At 39.1% G+C, this 15,054-nt stretch overlaps 1 protein-coding gene across 6 annotated transcripts in view; it reads left to right on the top strand.

The window, feature by feature from the left end:
- The window catches only part of CWF19L2 (CWF19 like cell cycle control factor 2), a 155,727-nt gene that overhangs the window by 77,396 nt on the left and 63,277 nt on the right, over positions 1-15,054 (top strand). The window lies entirely within an intron of this gene.

Genomic DNA, 15,054 nt, shown 5'->3' with positions numbered 1-15,054 from the left:
TTTCTGATGTGTTGTTTGATTTGAATGGCTAGTATTTTGTTGAGGATTTTGGCATCTACATTCATCAGGGAAATTGGTCTGTAATTCTCTTTCTCTGTTATATCTTTTTCATGTTTAGGAATTAAGATGATGTTGGCTTCATAGAACGATTTTGGGAGGATTCCCTCCCTTCCAGTTGTTTTGAATAACTTGAGAAGAATTGGAGTTTTTTAAATTTCTGGTAGAATTCAGCAGTAAAGCCATGCCGTCCTGGGCTTTTCTTTGTTTGTAGGGTCTTTATTACTTATTCAATTTCTGTCTTGGTTATGGGTCTGTTTAGGTTTGCTATGTCTTCATGCTTCTATTTAGGTGGATTTTATGTGTGCAGGAATCTATCGATTTTTTCTTGGTTTCTCAATTTGTTGGCACACAGCTTTTTGTAGTAATTCCTGATGATTCTTTTTATTTCTGTGGTGTCATTAAATTTCCTTCTTTTTCTCTAAATTTATTGATTTGAGTCTTCTCCTATTTGCAGTTAGTTGGACCAAAGGTGTGTCAATTTTTTTCAGTAAACCAGCTCTTCATTTTGCTAATCTTTCTTTTTTTATTTTGTTATTTTAATTAATTTATTTTTTTCTCTAATTTTAATTCTTTCTTTTCTCCTACTACTTCTGGGTTGATTTGCTGTTGTTTTTCTAGATTCTTGAGATGCATTGATTGCTCATTGATTCTATACCTTTCCAATTTCTTGATGTAGGCACCAATTGCTGTAAACTTTTTTTTTTTTAAAGATTTATTTATTTATTTGAATCTCAGAGTTACACAGAAAGAGGAGAAGCAGAGAGAGAGAGAGAGAGAGAGAGAGAGAGAGAGAGAGAGAGTGTCTTTCATGCGCTTTTTCACTCCCCAGTTGGCTGCAACGGCTGGAGCTATGCCAATCCAAAGCCAGCAGCCAGGAGCCTCCCCAGATCTCCCACATGGATGCAGGGGCCCAAGGATTTGGGCCGTCTTCCACTGCTTTCCCAGGCCACAGCAGAGAGCCGGATCAAAAGTGGAGCAGCCGGATCTCAAACCTGTGCCCATATGGGATGCCGGCGCTTCAGGCCAGGGTGTTAACCTGCTGCGCAACAGCGCTGGCCCCTAATTGCTGTAAACTTTCCTCTTGACACTGCTTTTGCTGTATCCAATAAGTTTTAATATGTGGTATTGTCGGCCGGCGCCGTGGCTCAACAGGCTAATCCTCCGCCTTGCGGCGCCGGCACACCGGGTTCTAGTCCCGGTCGGGGCACCGATCCTGTCCCGGTTGCCCCTCTTCCAGGCCAGCTCTCTGCTGTGGCCAGGGAGTGCAGTGGAGGATGGCCCAAGTGTTTGGGCTCTGCACCCCATGGGAGACCAGGATAAGCACCTGGCTCCTGCCATCGGAACAGCGCGGTGCGCCGGCCGCAGCGCGCTACCGCGGCGGCCATTAGAGGGTGAACCAACGGCAAAGGAAGACCTTTCTCTCTGTCTCTCTCTCTCACTGTCCACTCTGCCTGTCCAAAAAAAAAAAAAAAAAAAATATGTGGTATTGTCATCTTCATTCATTTCCAGAAATTTTTTGATTTCTTTTGTTTTCTTCAATGACCCGCTGTTCATTGAAGAGCTTGTTGTTCAGTATCTATGTGATTACATATGTTCTAAAGATTCTTGAGTTGTTGTTTTTGCAGCTTCATCCCATTGTGGTCAAAGAAGATGCTGATATGATTTCGATTGTTTTGAATTTGCTGAGACTTGCTTTATGGCCTAGCATTTGGATATCCTAGAGAAAGTTCCATGTCCTGATGATAAGAATGTGTATGCTACATCTGTTAGATGTAAAATTTTGTGAAATTTGTTAGGTCCATTTGGTCTGTAGTGTTGGTTAACTCCATTGTTTCCTTGCTGATTTTTTGTCTGGTTGATCTATCCATTGTGGAAAGTGTGGTATTGAATTCCACCATTACAAGTGTACTGGAGTCTAAGTTTCCATTTTGATCCATTAATATTTTTTAAAGCTTTACTTATTTGAGAGGTAGAGTTACAGACAGTGAAGAGGGTGAGACGGAGAGAAAGGTCTTCCATCCGTTGATTTGCTCCCCAAAATGGCTGCAACGGCCAGAGCTTTGCCAATTCGTAGCCAGGAGCCAGGAGCTTCTTCCGGGTCTCCCATGTGGGTGCAAGGGCCCAAAGGCTTGGGCCATCTTCTACTGCTTTCCCAAGCCATAGTAGAGAGCTGGATTGGAAGAGGAGCATCCGGGACTATAACTGTCACTCATGTGGGATGCTTGTGCTGCAGGTGGAGGATTTACCTACTGTGCCATAGTGCTGGTACCCCATTAATATTTCTTTTGAATAACCAGGCACCCTGGAATTGAGTGTGTGTACATTTATTATAGTTATGTCTTCCTGTTGAATTTATTCCTTAATCATTGCATAGTGCCCTTCTTTGTCTCTTTTAGCAGTTTTTGTATTAAAGTCTATTTTGTCTGATGTTAGGATGACTACCCCTGCTTTTTTTGCTTTGTGTTAGCATGGAATATCTTTTTCCATCCTTTCATTTTCAGTCTGCATGTATCTTTGTTGGTGAGGTATGTTTCATTGAGGCAGCAAAAAATGGGTTTTGTTTTTTAATCCATTCAGCCAGTCTGTATCTTTTAACTGGAGAGTTGAGGCCATTTACATTCAAGGTGACTATTGATAAGTAATGACTTGGCTTTGCAATTTTTCCATACTTAATCCTATTGTTTGGTTTGGATTTCCTTTGTACTTTTAATAGATGATTTTCTGCCTTCATATTCTTTTCTAATGATAACTATCTGTGTTTCTGTGTGTACCACATCCATAAACTTCATTTATAAGGCTGGATGAGTGGTGAATTTAAAAAATTTTTCCAACTTCTGTTTGTTCTGAAACTTCTGTTTGTTCTTTATTTCACCTTCATTCATAAACGAGAGCTTTGCAGGGTACAGTATTGTGGGTTGACAGTTTTTTTCTCTTAAGATTTTGACTATGTCTCTTCAGTGTCTCCTGTCCTGCAAAGTTTCTAATGAGAAGTCAGCTGTCAGTTTAATTGGAGATCCTCTGAAAGTAATCTGGCATTTCTCTCATACACATTTTAGAATCTTTTCTGTATGCTTTACTGTTGAAAGTTTGACTACAGTGTTTCATGGTGAAGATCTTTTCTGCTAGGTCATGTCTACTAGGAGTTAATTGTGCTTCCTGTATTTGCAGTCCCTTTCTTTCTCCAATTTGGGTGGTTTTCTGCAATTATTTCACTAAGTAGGCCTCTAATCCATTTTCTCTTTCCACAGCTTTAGGACTCCTAATACCCATATGTTAGGTTGTTTGATAGTATCCCATAAATCTCAACACTGTGTTTAATTTTTTCCAATTCCTTCTTTTTCTTTTTTTTGATCTTACTAAAAAATTCCCAAATATTTGTCTTCCATCTTAGCTATTCTTTTCTCCCCAATCAAGTTTGTCGTTAAGGTTTTCCACTACATTTTTTCTTTGATATTTTGAATTTCATTTTTAATATTCATTTTGATTTCTCTTCAAAATATCAGAGTCATGGGAAAATTTTTTACTCATGTCATGTATGCATCTCTTTTTTCTTTTTTTTTAACCCAGAAACCTTTTATTTAAGGCATTCAAACTTCATGCATTTCATAAATGCAATTTTAGGAACATAGTGATTCTTCCCATTGTATCTGCTCTCCCACCTGGACTCCCACCCTTCCTCCTCTTCCCTCTCCTATTCCCATTCCTGTTTTTTACTATGATCTATTTTCAATTAATTTTATTACACATGTGATTAACTCTGTACTAAGTAAAGCATTCAACAAATAGTTTGGAAAAAAAAACCAAAAACTATTCCTCTACAGTTGAGGGCTATTCAAAGTCATTGGCATCTCAAAATGTCAATTTCACTCCTGTAAATTACCTTCTTGCCTTGGTTGCTGGGTATGTACAAGTGTTTCTGCAGCTGGTACGAATGTCAGGATGGCTCCTTTATCTCACCCATTGCTGGATGTGCACACCCCGTCTGCTATGGGTGCCTCTGTTGACAAGATGGCTTCTCTCCCTGGTAGTTGCTGGGTGCATTCACTAGAAGTGCCACAGCTGCTATCTCTTTATGTCCAAAAATCACCTGCCGTTTCTCAGCCAGTTGCTGTGTACCATTGTGGGTGGTATGCAGAGAGAAATGTGCTGCTTTTTTTCCCTGCCTTGTGAGCTGGACCCTCTTCACCTCAGGGCTCCAGACTGGGTTCACAGACTGTATTATCTATTGGGCTCTCCCTCCGGCTATACTACCAGTGGCATGGGCAGCTGCCATCTGTGATCTCACCTTGCTCTCCAAAGCTAGGGCTTTCTCTGGCCCTGGCCTACTGTGGTTGTGTGTTGTGTCCGTGCCCGTTGCTGTGTGGCTGCACCTTCCACACAGGTCCATGGCATCTCTACTCCTTCCACAGAATCTCCACTTTAGTTTTCCCTCCAATTCTTTCATGACTGCACTTTTTCCTACCCCCCCCCCCCTTTTTTCCCCCCCATTTTCCTGTTGCATAGAGTGGTCTGCCTTTTCCCTTTTCTACCATCTTGGAATCCCAATGTTTTTTCAAAAGCATAATATTTAACAATATTTGAGGACATAGAGAATTCATTTTATTCTCATTAAAACTCTAGAAATTAAGTATTGTCATTTCTACCAGTTTTTTTTTTTAAAGATTTATTTATTTGCAAAGTGGAGTTTGCAGAGAGAGAGAGAGAGAGGGAGAGAGAGAGACACAGAGAAAGACATTCCATCCACTAAATTCACTCTCCAAATGCTTGCAATGGCATGGTCTATGCCAGGCCGAAGCCAGGATCTTGGAGCTTTTTCTGGGTCTCCCATGTGGGTGTAGGGGCCCAGGCACTTGAGCTGTCTTCTGCTCCTTTCCCAGGCACAATAATAGGGACCTGGATCAGAAGCAGAACAGTCAGGACTTTAACTGGTGCTCTGATTTGCGATGCTGGTATTGCATGTGGCTTAACCTGCTGCACCACAATGCTGTCCACTTCTCCCAATTTTTTAAATAAATAAAATGCAAGATGAGTAATATTTCAATTAAATTTTGGTTTGGTTTTAAGAAATAAAGGTGAGTGTAATTTTAAGCTGTTTAAAATAAATAGGGATGGACATTCTGATACAGCAGGCTAAGCTACACACCCATCTTGTGTGGAGTGCCTGGGATCAAGTCCAGCTTTTGCTTCTGATCCAGCTTTTTGCTAATGAGGCAGCAGGTAGTTCAAGTACTTGGGTCCCTGTCACTCATGTGGGAAAACCCAGTGGAGTTCTGGGCTCCTGACTTTGGCTTGGTTTAGCCCTGCATATTGTGGGTTCTTGGGAGGTAAATCAGTTGAAAGAACCTCTCTTTTGTCTTTCTCTCTGACTTGCAAATAAATAAACATTAAAAAATTATGTAAAATAATTGCCTTGACTTAGATTGATGAGATGATGTTGGAATCTAAAATGAAACTCGTGCCAAGATGTTGAAACCCATTCATATGTGACAGTTATGCAAATTCTAAGCTAAAAATATTATACTGCCTAGAAATGCTCACATAGTTCTGTGGATAAATTTCCACCGAAGTGATGTTGGATATGGGCAAATTGATGTTTATGTTTCTTTATTTTTTTATTCTTAAAATCACTTCTAATTATAGTAATACGTGTTCTTTGTTGAAATGCAGAAAATGCAAAACAAAACAAAAAAATCCCTCCATTTCTTGTCTGTCTTTGTTTCTCTCCACGTTAAATATATTTACACAATTAACAAAGCAAAAATGCAAAACCAGCATTCACATTCTTTGTATTTAGTTTTTGTTGTTTCCCACAGGTCCATCACATAGGTGAACACAAACATAATTTCATAAAATTGTGATCATACTGTTATTCTCCTTTTTCCTACCCACTGTCAACAATTTTTTTTAAAGATTTTATTTATTTATCTGAGAGGTAGAGTTACAGACAGAGAATGGGAGAGGGAGAGAAAGTCATCCATCTGCTGGTTCACTCCCCAGATGGCCACAACGGCCAGAACTCTGCCAATCAGAAGCCAGGAGCTTCTTCCAATTCTCCACATGGGTGCAGGAGCCCAAGTGCTTAGGTTATCTTCCACAGTTTTCCCAGGCCATAGTAGAGAGCTGGATCTGAAGATGAGCAGCTGGGCCATGAACCAGTGCCCTTATAGGATGCTGGTGCTGCAGGCGGAGGGTTAGTCTACTGTGCCACAGCACCAGCTTTGTCTTGACAGTTTTTTTCCATGCTACACAGTATTTATAATTAAATGCAAGTGCAATCATATCATATTCACTATCTCAGTAGTAGAATTTCTAAAATTTACTTAAGGAGAAATTCAGACTAACTTTTTTCTGTAAAATTGTCTCCCAAATACTGTTGTTTAAGTTTCTCTCAGCATTTACTCAAATTTCTGGTCATTCTCATCAGATTCCTTGCCTTAGTCTTAGCAGCCACTTTGCTTCTTAACTCACTGGAAAAATAGAGACGGTAACTATGAATGTTTCCTGTAGGTAACTATTCTTTCTGAAAATTGATCTTCCTGCTTCTCTTACTTGGCACTGGGGACAGTGAAACCATTTCCCTTAAGGCCGAGCTGTTGATCTCATTCTTTTTCCTCCCTTTGGAGCCAGTTCCTAACAGTTATGTCCACCATTGTATGGAATCTTTTCTCTGTTCCTCTCTTTACCTTCTTAGTCTCTTTGTCCTTAAATATACAAGCAAAAACAAACAAACAAAACAAAATGAAACAAAAAAAACCTTACTTTTCTCTGAACAACTTTGCCAAAAGGAGTTTCAGGCAGAGCAACTTGGGTGAAGGTGCAAAGGTCGCAGCTTTAGGGATAGTATATTTTCTTTTTTTTGAAGATTTATTTATTTATTTGAAAGGCAGAGTTACGGGGGTGGGGGTGAGAGGGGAGTCTTCCATCTGCTGGTTCGTTCCCCAGATGGCCGCCACAGCTGGAGCCATGCTGATCTGAATCCAGGAGCCAGGAGCTTCTTGCGGGTCTCCAACATGAGTGCAGGGACCCAAGGACTTGGGCCATCCTCCATTGCTTTCCCAGGCCATAGCATATAGCTGGATTGGAAGTGGAGCAGCTGGGGCTCGACCTGGGTGGAGGCTTTACCCGCTACACCACAACACCAGCCCTAGGGATAGTGTATTTTCAAAATGGCATATTCTAAATATCCTCAGAGTATTGGTATGAGTGAGAGAATGGGAAGAAGAGGTTAGATTTATAAACAAGTATCAAATTTTTCTTCTCATCCGCTCTTTCTCAGTTTCATGGCTTCAGTTAACATTTCAGTTCCAATATTAGCTTTTGAAGTTAAAGATATAGAGTTGGGTCTGGAACGTCATTTATTGAATGTGATCCTTGGTAGCTTTCTTAAAATGTAACTGAGTAATGCCTGTGTCAGAGGATGTAATTTTAATGTTAAAACTAAGTGTGAAATATTGTAGAACTTTATAAGATTATAGTACTAGCTTCTAAAAGTTATATTAGTTTGTTTTTAATTAGAAAAAATGTAAAGCACTGTTTAGATTTCATTGCTTCTGTGAAATGAAATATATTATTTGTTATTAAATTTATGTTTTAGTCAATAAATTTTGAATGTAACGACTTTTGCAATAACTTTAAAAGTAATTGTGCTTATTAAGTGAAGCAAACAAAATATTCCTAAGAAGACTATGATATTGAACAAAGCCATGATGATAAGTTTATATGAAAAAGTAAGAATGTCCAAAGAATTTATAGAAGAGATAGTATAAATCCTAGGCAAGATTCAGTTAAAGAAAGAATTAAATGAAAAGTAAGTAAACTATTATAGCAAATATTTGCTGACCACTTATTTTATGCTTAGCCATTATTCTGAATGCTTTACCTGTATTAATTTATTTGATCCTGAAAGCACCTTATTTTTTGCTTTATTTTACAAATGCATACATTATGGTAATTAAATACTTGCAAGGATATGTAATGAATCAGGATTTGAACTGATATTCTGCCTCAGTAATATATATACATGTATACTCTGTTGCCTGTGGCATTAGCCAGTAACACATGAGACAAAAGATACCCAAACACAGATACAAAATAGGAAGAATATCTAAAAACTGAAATAGAAAGCCAAAAATAAATAAAAATGATGAAAAATGCAAGAGTTCCTTTTGTGAAAAAACTAATAAAATGGACAAGCCTCTAGGAAGGCTGATCAAGGTGGCTGAGGGAAGAAGGAAGACACAAACAGTAATCAAGAATAGAAAAAAAGGGGACATAGCTAGAGCTGTGTCGAGTCCATTTGAAACCTTCGTGGGATTAGAAAAAGATATCTCCTTTGGCCAGCTGTAGTCCTGTGAATACTTTTGTGCAAACTGAAAAGTAACCTTGATCTTGAACGCACGTTTCAGTTACTATAGTATAGCTTGCTGCTCTGTCTACTCACTGCCTTGACCTAGTACTTATATGTAGTGCACAGTCTGTTGTCTTGTAATATGATTGTGAATGTAATTAGATATACAGAAGAGATTGTTCAAAAGTTATGAAAATACTAAGAATACTATTAACAGCTAATATCTTGAGATTTTAAAAGATGAAAATGGAAATAGATGCTTCTTAGCCTTGGGTGATGACAGTTTGTGTAATACTATCATGAACCTCTCAAAGTTCATGGACCACTGGTAGAAAAATCTGATGTAATGGAAGAATTGTGCTTTATTTCCCAAATACTAGAAAAGATTTTCAAACATTTAGACCTTTTAATTGACTCAAAGCAGCATATGCTAGTGCTAAAAAGCCTATATCAAATAATTACTCAATTTATAACTGCTTAATTGTTGTACACTATGAAAGCAACTATAGACAATATGTAAGTATCTGAGTATGGCTGTGTTCCAATAAAAATTTATTTATGGACCCTAAATTAAAATTACATATCATTTTTATTTGTCATGAAATGTTACTCTTTTGATTCTCCTTTAACTGTTTAGAAATATAAAAACCATTCTTTGCTTGTGGGCTGAATACAAACAAGTAGCATGCTAGATTTGACCACTATGCCATACTGTGTTGATTCTGATATAGATTCTTAAATGGGTCCTACAATCTGCATTAATGTGGTAGTAGATTAAGACTTTAGTCTTTCTGGTCTCCTCAGTATTTCTCTCTGGGCACTCAAAATGGAAAAACTTAGTTTAATTCATATTATTAGACCTGAGTAACAAAAAAATGGAAAAGCAGGCAGAAAGGGAAAGTAGAAGTGTAAATAGGTTAGCTTTTAGAGAATAATTAATCTTTCTGAGTCACCAGTTAATTATTAATTTCATTTATTCAGCATTTGTGTAGTACAAAATTGTGTGCAGCTTGGTCTTTGGCTTGGAAAGCTGGGAAGATAGTTAAATTTTTAATATCCTTTGGGTTAAGTGGAAATTCAGAATGACTAGACCTGGAGGTATGTTTTGCTGGTAAATAGACTTGTTTGTTACTATAAATATAATGATGCAGTTTGTGGGAGAAAACTGTTTATCTCCTCACAAATATGCCAGTAGGGAAGGTTCATTCCTGGTTATGTCGGCAAAATGATTTTATGACATTATATTAAAGTGTTTTGTTTTCTCTTTTCTCCCTTTAAAGTAAAAATTCATGATTTCTGTCACTTAAAGGACTATTTTATGGGTAATGAATGAATGATCCCAGAACATTTCTAGATTTGTTAATGAAAATGTCCATATAAAATGTTTATAACATATCACTTGGTTTTGATGTTTTCAAAATATAAAATCCTGCATAGTTATCTGCAGCTGTTGGGGATTATTTAAAAATCTAGAGCATTTGATATTCTTAAGAAAAGGGAAAGATTTTGTAAATGCTCTCTAGTTATAAAAATTGTGTCTGTTTTCTTTGGGAAGCACTAATCGCATGGATGATGAAAATGTTTTTGCGTATTTTCTGTATAGAATGAACTTCTCTCTCTTTTTAAAAAAATTTTTATATTTATTTGAAGGGCAGATTTACAGAGAGGAGGAAGAGAGAGAGAGAGAGAGAGAAAGAGATTTTCTTTTTTTTTTTTTTTAAATTTTTGACAGGCAGAGTGGACAGTGAGAGAGAGAGACAGAGAGAAAGGTCTTCCTTTGCCGTTGGTTCACCCTCCAATGGCCACCGCGGTAGGCGCGCTGCAGCCGGCGCACCGCGCTGTTCCGATGGCAGGAGGCAGGTGCTTCTCCTGGTCTCCCATGGGGTGCAGGGCCCAAGCACTTGGGCCATCCTCCACTGCACTCCCTGGCCACAGCAGAGAGCTGGCCTGGAAGAGGGGCAACCGGGACAGGATCGGTGCCCCGACCGGGACTAGAACCCAGTGTGCCGGCGCCGCAAGGCGGAGGATTAGCCTACTGAGCCACGGCGCCGGCCGAGAAAGAGATTTTCTATCTGTTGGTTCACTCTCCAGATGGCTACAACAACTGGGGCTATGCCAGGCCAAAGCCAGGAATCTGGAATTCCTTCTGGATCTCCTGCATGGGTGGCAGGGCCCAGGCACTTGGGACATCTCTGCTGCTTTCCCAGGTTCATTTGCAGTGAGCTGGATCAGAAGTGGAGGAACCGATACTTGAATATGTGCTCGTATGGGATGCTGGCAACATATAAAGGTGGTGGCCTAACCCACTTCATCATGATGCTGGCCCCTGAATTTCTCATTTCTATCTTTTTTATTTTGTTTTGTTTTTTGTTTTAAAGCCCTCCCCCACTTTTTAAAATGACTGATGTATATATTTGAAAGGCATAGTTACAGGGAGAGAGAGAGAGAGCCTTTCATCTACTGGTTCACTCCTCAAATGGCCACAAAGGCTGGAGCTGACCAACCTGAAGCCAGGAGCCAGGAGCTTCTTCTGGGTCCCCCACATGTAAGCAGAGGCCCAAGTACTTGTGTAGCAGGATTCGTGTATAGAGACGAAACACCAAAGCCTTTTAACAGAAAGTAGTCTTTTATTATTTTTGCTGGCATAAGGTTCAGGTGGATTTTCTTATCCAAAAGCCTGAGCCCAGAAGAAACGGGTATTTTCTTAAATATGGTTTTCAGCCTCTTTGTTTCTTTTACATGGTTACATGTATACATTAGATTGGATATTCTAATGTTACATGATGGCCACAGGAATTTATACAATACTGCACATGCTTACATAGCTACTGATGATTTTTTTTTTCTGACACATACACGCTGAGTGGTGAACTGCCTGGCAAGGGTTAACACCCATTGTTCTGTACTCTAAACAGAACTTGATATAGTTACATAAAAGCATATAGTAACTACAGTTGAAGCATTCACAGGCAAGCAGATTACAACCACATTTCATTCCCAGGACAGATTCCTGCCTTTTTCTCCTTCTGACTTTGGGAAGGCTTCTACTACAACTTTAATCATGTCAGTTAGAAAAATATTTCATTAAAAGACAAAGGCCTCTACCACACTTGGGATATCTTTCTCTGCTTTCTCTGATGCATTAGAAGGGAGCTGGATTAGAAGTGGAGCAGCTGGAATTGACTTGGGCCCATATGGGGTGAAAGTGCTGCAGGTACTGGCTATACAACAACGCCAGCCCTAGTATCTTTGATTTTAATTAAAGAGCATGGATAAAGTGTATTCTGTCTTGGGTTCCCATATAGGGCAACTTAGGATCTTTTGTATGGGCAGGCTTAGGAAAAGAAAGTAGACAAAGGTAAAAAGGAAGAGACTAAGAGAGAAAGTAGGTTAACTTTCAGAGTAAAATTAATGTTTCTTTTTACTTTTTAAAGATTTATTTAGAGGCCAGCTCTGTGGCTTAGTAGGTTAGGCCTCTGCTTGTGGCACTGGCATCCGTATGGGCACCAGTTCGTGTCTGGACTGTTCCTCTTCTGATCCAGCTCTCTGTTTATGGCCTGCGAAAGCAGCAAAAGATGGCCAAGTACTTGGGCCCCTACATCCACATGGGAGACCCAGAAAAAGCTCTTGGCTTCTGGCTCCTCATTGGCCCAACTTTGACTGTTGTGGCCATTTAGGGAGTGAATCAGTGGATGGAAGACCTTTCTCTTTCTCCGTAACTCTCTCAAGTAAATAAATGAAATATTTTAAAAAAAGATTTATTTATTTGAAAGACAAAGTTGACAGAGAGAGAGAGAGAGAGAGGTCTTCTATCTACTAGATTGCTCCCCAAATGGCTACAATGACTAGGGCTGGGCCAGGCCAAAGCCAGGAGCCAGAAGCTTCTTCCAGGTCTCCTCTGGGTACAGGGGCCCAAGCACTTGGGCTGTTTATGGCTTTCCAAGGTGCATTAACAGGGAGCTGGATTAGAGGGCACCAGCTTGTTAATTCTATTTATCAGATATTTCCTAAGTACTCAGTATTGTTAACACTGTGCCAGATCCTAGAGATGCCAGGTAACATATAGCTTGATCTGTGGCCTGAAAAAATGTTAAAGACAAAAATTAGGAATCGACTAATAGTTGCTGAAAGGGTTATGGTTTAGCAATATAAATATGGTTTAAATTTTTTGGTAACTGAGCATTAGCTGTTACTAAATTCTTGATTGTCTAATTGAGCAAGAACAGACAATTGTTTCATGCACAGAAAGTAAAATGTGCAGTAAATTTACAAAGTTTATGAAGAGATAGGAAAGAAGTCTACAGCCAGATTTTGAAGGCCTTGTATACTGTGTTAAAGTGCTAGGTCTTAATTCCACTCTTCAGTACTGTGGTGTAGAATTGATCGATCTGTCTGTTTATTTATCTATGTATCTATCTACCTTTTTTAATTTTTCAGACCATCGTGGATGAATAATTTTATAGAATACAAGATAATGAAGTACAACAAAATGAAATAAAGATATTTGTAGCCAGCGCCGCGGCTCACTAGGCTAATCCTCCGCCTTGCAGCGCCGGCACACCGGGTTCTAGTCCCGGTCGGGGCACCGATCCTGTCCCGGTTGCCCCTCTTCCAGGCCAGCTCTCTGCTGTGGCCAGGGAGTGCAGTGGAGGATGGCCCAAGTGCTTGGGCCCTGCACCCCATGGGAGACCAGGAGAAGCACCTGCCTCCTGCCATCGGAACAGCGCGGTGCGCCGGCCGCAGCGCGCCTACCGCGGCGGCCATTGGAGGGTGAACCAACGGCAAAAGGAAGACCTTTCTCTCTGTCTGTCTCTCACTGTCCACTCTGCCTGTCAAAAATTAAAAAAAAAAAAGATATTTGAAGTATATTCCATATTTTATTTAGATTAATCAACATAAAATTACTTAAGTGGTTGCCTTAAACGTGTATAGACAATTTCTGTACTTAGCTTATTGTGGAGAAGTAACAAATATTTCATGGCTAGTAATTCTTGGATTTGCACTGTTCTGTTGGCTGTACTTGAGTGATATTGATCTTCTAGGTGATACCTGGTCTCAAAGAATGGTACGATTATTTTTGTGTTTCACACAATGAATTCTTTGTGGGTATGAGTGATACTTAGGTTCAGTCAGGAAAATTGGAAACCAAAGAACCCTGGAGTCATCAGCATTTGAGGGGTAGCTGGAAATGAAAGAGAAAGTGAACATGACTTTATATTGGTAATTTGTAAGGAGTAATTCTGGTACTAGGCTGTAAGCTTTTTGAAGGCAGAGACTGTATTTCTTCTGGCTATTAAATTAACAAATTAAGATATACACTTGAAAAATATTTGATGAATACATAAGTGTGTCAGAGAGTAAAGGCAGATGAGTCTCAGACTGCAGAATGTAATAAACAGAATCAAAAGCTTTCAAGTCTAGGAAGATGATAGTTTAATAAATATTTAATGGTTGTGGTAACTTGAACGTCCATAGGCAGGTTGGCTTTAGTGGTATGATAAAGCTAGAAGCCAGATTATAAGTGTGTTGTTTATCTCTGTTATCTGGTAAGGGAACCAATACAGAGGTCCTTTAAAATATGACACTTTATTAATTAATATTAATTCAATGAGAACCATGTACTGATTAATAGTTTACTATCTGTTCAGGATTGTGTGTGAATGGAAGATGAATAATAGGTATGTGGTTTTTTAAAAATCCATTTTAAAAACTAGGACATTTTAACAGGAGCTAAATATCTGTGACATGGAATTGAAATTGATTTTTTATATTTAATTCTGATTTAAAAAGAAATTATAATATGAATAATTACTTTGTTTTGTTGTACATTGATTTTTTTATGGATTTATTCCTTAGTATATTTTTTTGACTCTTAGAACCTTTTCAGTAATATTTCATTTTTATCATTGAGCGAAGTTTACTGTTATGCCATACTGTGCCAGGCATGTATTGGGCTAAAAGTTCGCAGGACACAGATTTTGGCTTTTAAGCTATGTGGAAAGTCACTTCTTCTGAAGAGTCAGAAATAGAAAGCATTTAAGGGCTGTTAATAGAATTGAAGTATCTGGAATAACATTAAAGTAGCTAATTTAGCAAAGAGGATAGCCCAAGTGCTTGGGCCTCTAAACCCATGAGGGAAACCTGGATGAAGCTCTTGGCTCCTCTCTTTGGCCTGGCCCAGCCCTGGTTGTTGTGGCCATTTGGGGAGTGAACCAGTAGATGGAAGATCTCTCTCCCCTCCCTTTCTCTGTCTCTCCCTTTCCTGCTGTCAATCTGACTTTCAAATAAATAAATAAATATTGTGTTGATGAAACCTTTATTTGTACTTTGCTTTTTAAAACATGCTAAAATGAAATTTGAGTGTTTTCCCCATTCTTTTCTATAAAAGATTATGGTCATTTTACAGTATAGTAGGTAATAAAAATCCAGGAGATCTAAGATTAAGACAATCTATGGGCCAGCATTGTGGCGTAGCAGTTTAGCTGCTACTTGGAACACAAATGTCGCATTTCCAAGTGCTGGTTTGAGTCCTGGCTGCTTTGTTGCTTTGCTTCTAATCCAGCTCCCTAACTAATGTGCCTGGGAAATCAGTAGAAGATAGCCTAAGTGCTGGGGCCCCTGCCACCCATGTGGGATGCCCAGATGGA

The sequence above is a fragment of the Lepus europaeus genome, chromosome 7 (genome assembly GCF_033115175.1).
Source record: "Lepus europaeus isolate LE1 chromosome 7, mLepTim1.pri, whole genome shotgun sequence".
In the NCBI taxonomy this organism is placed as follows: Eukaryota; Metazoa; Chordata; class Mammalia; order Lagomorpha; family Leporidae; genus Lepus; species Lepus europaeus.
This window is presented reverse-complemented; position numbering and strand designations above follow the sequence as displayed.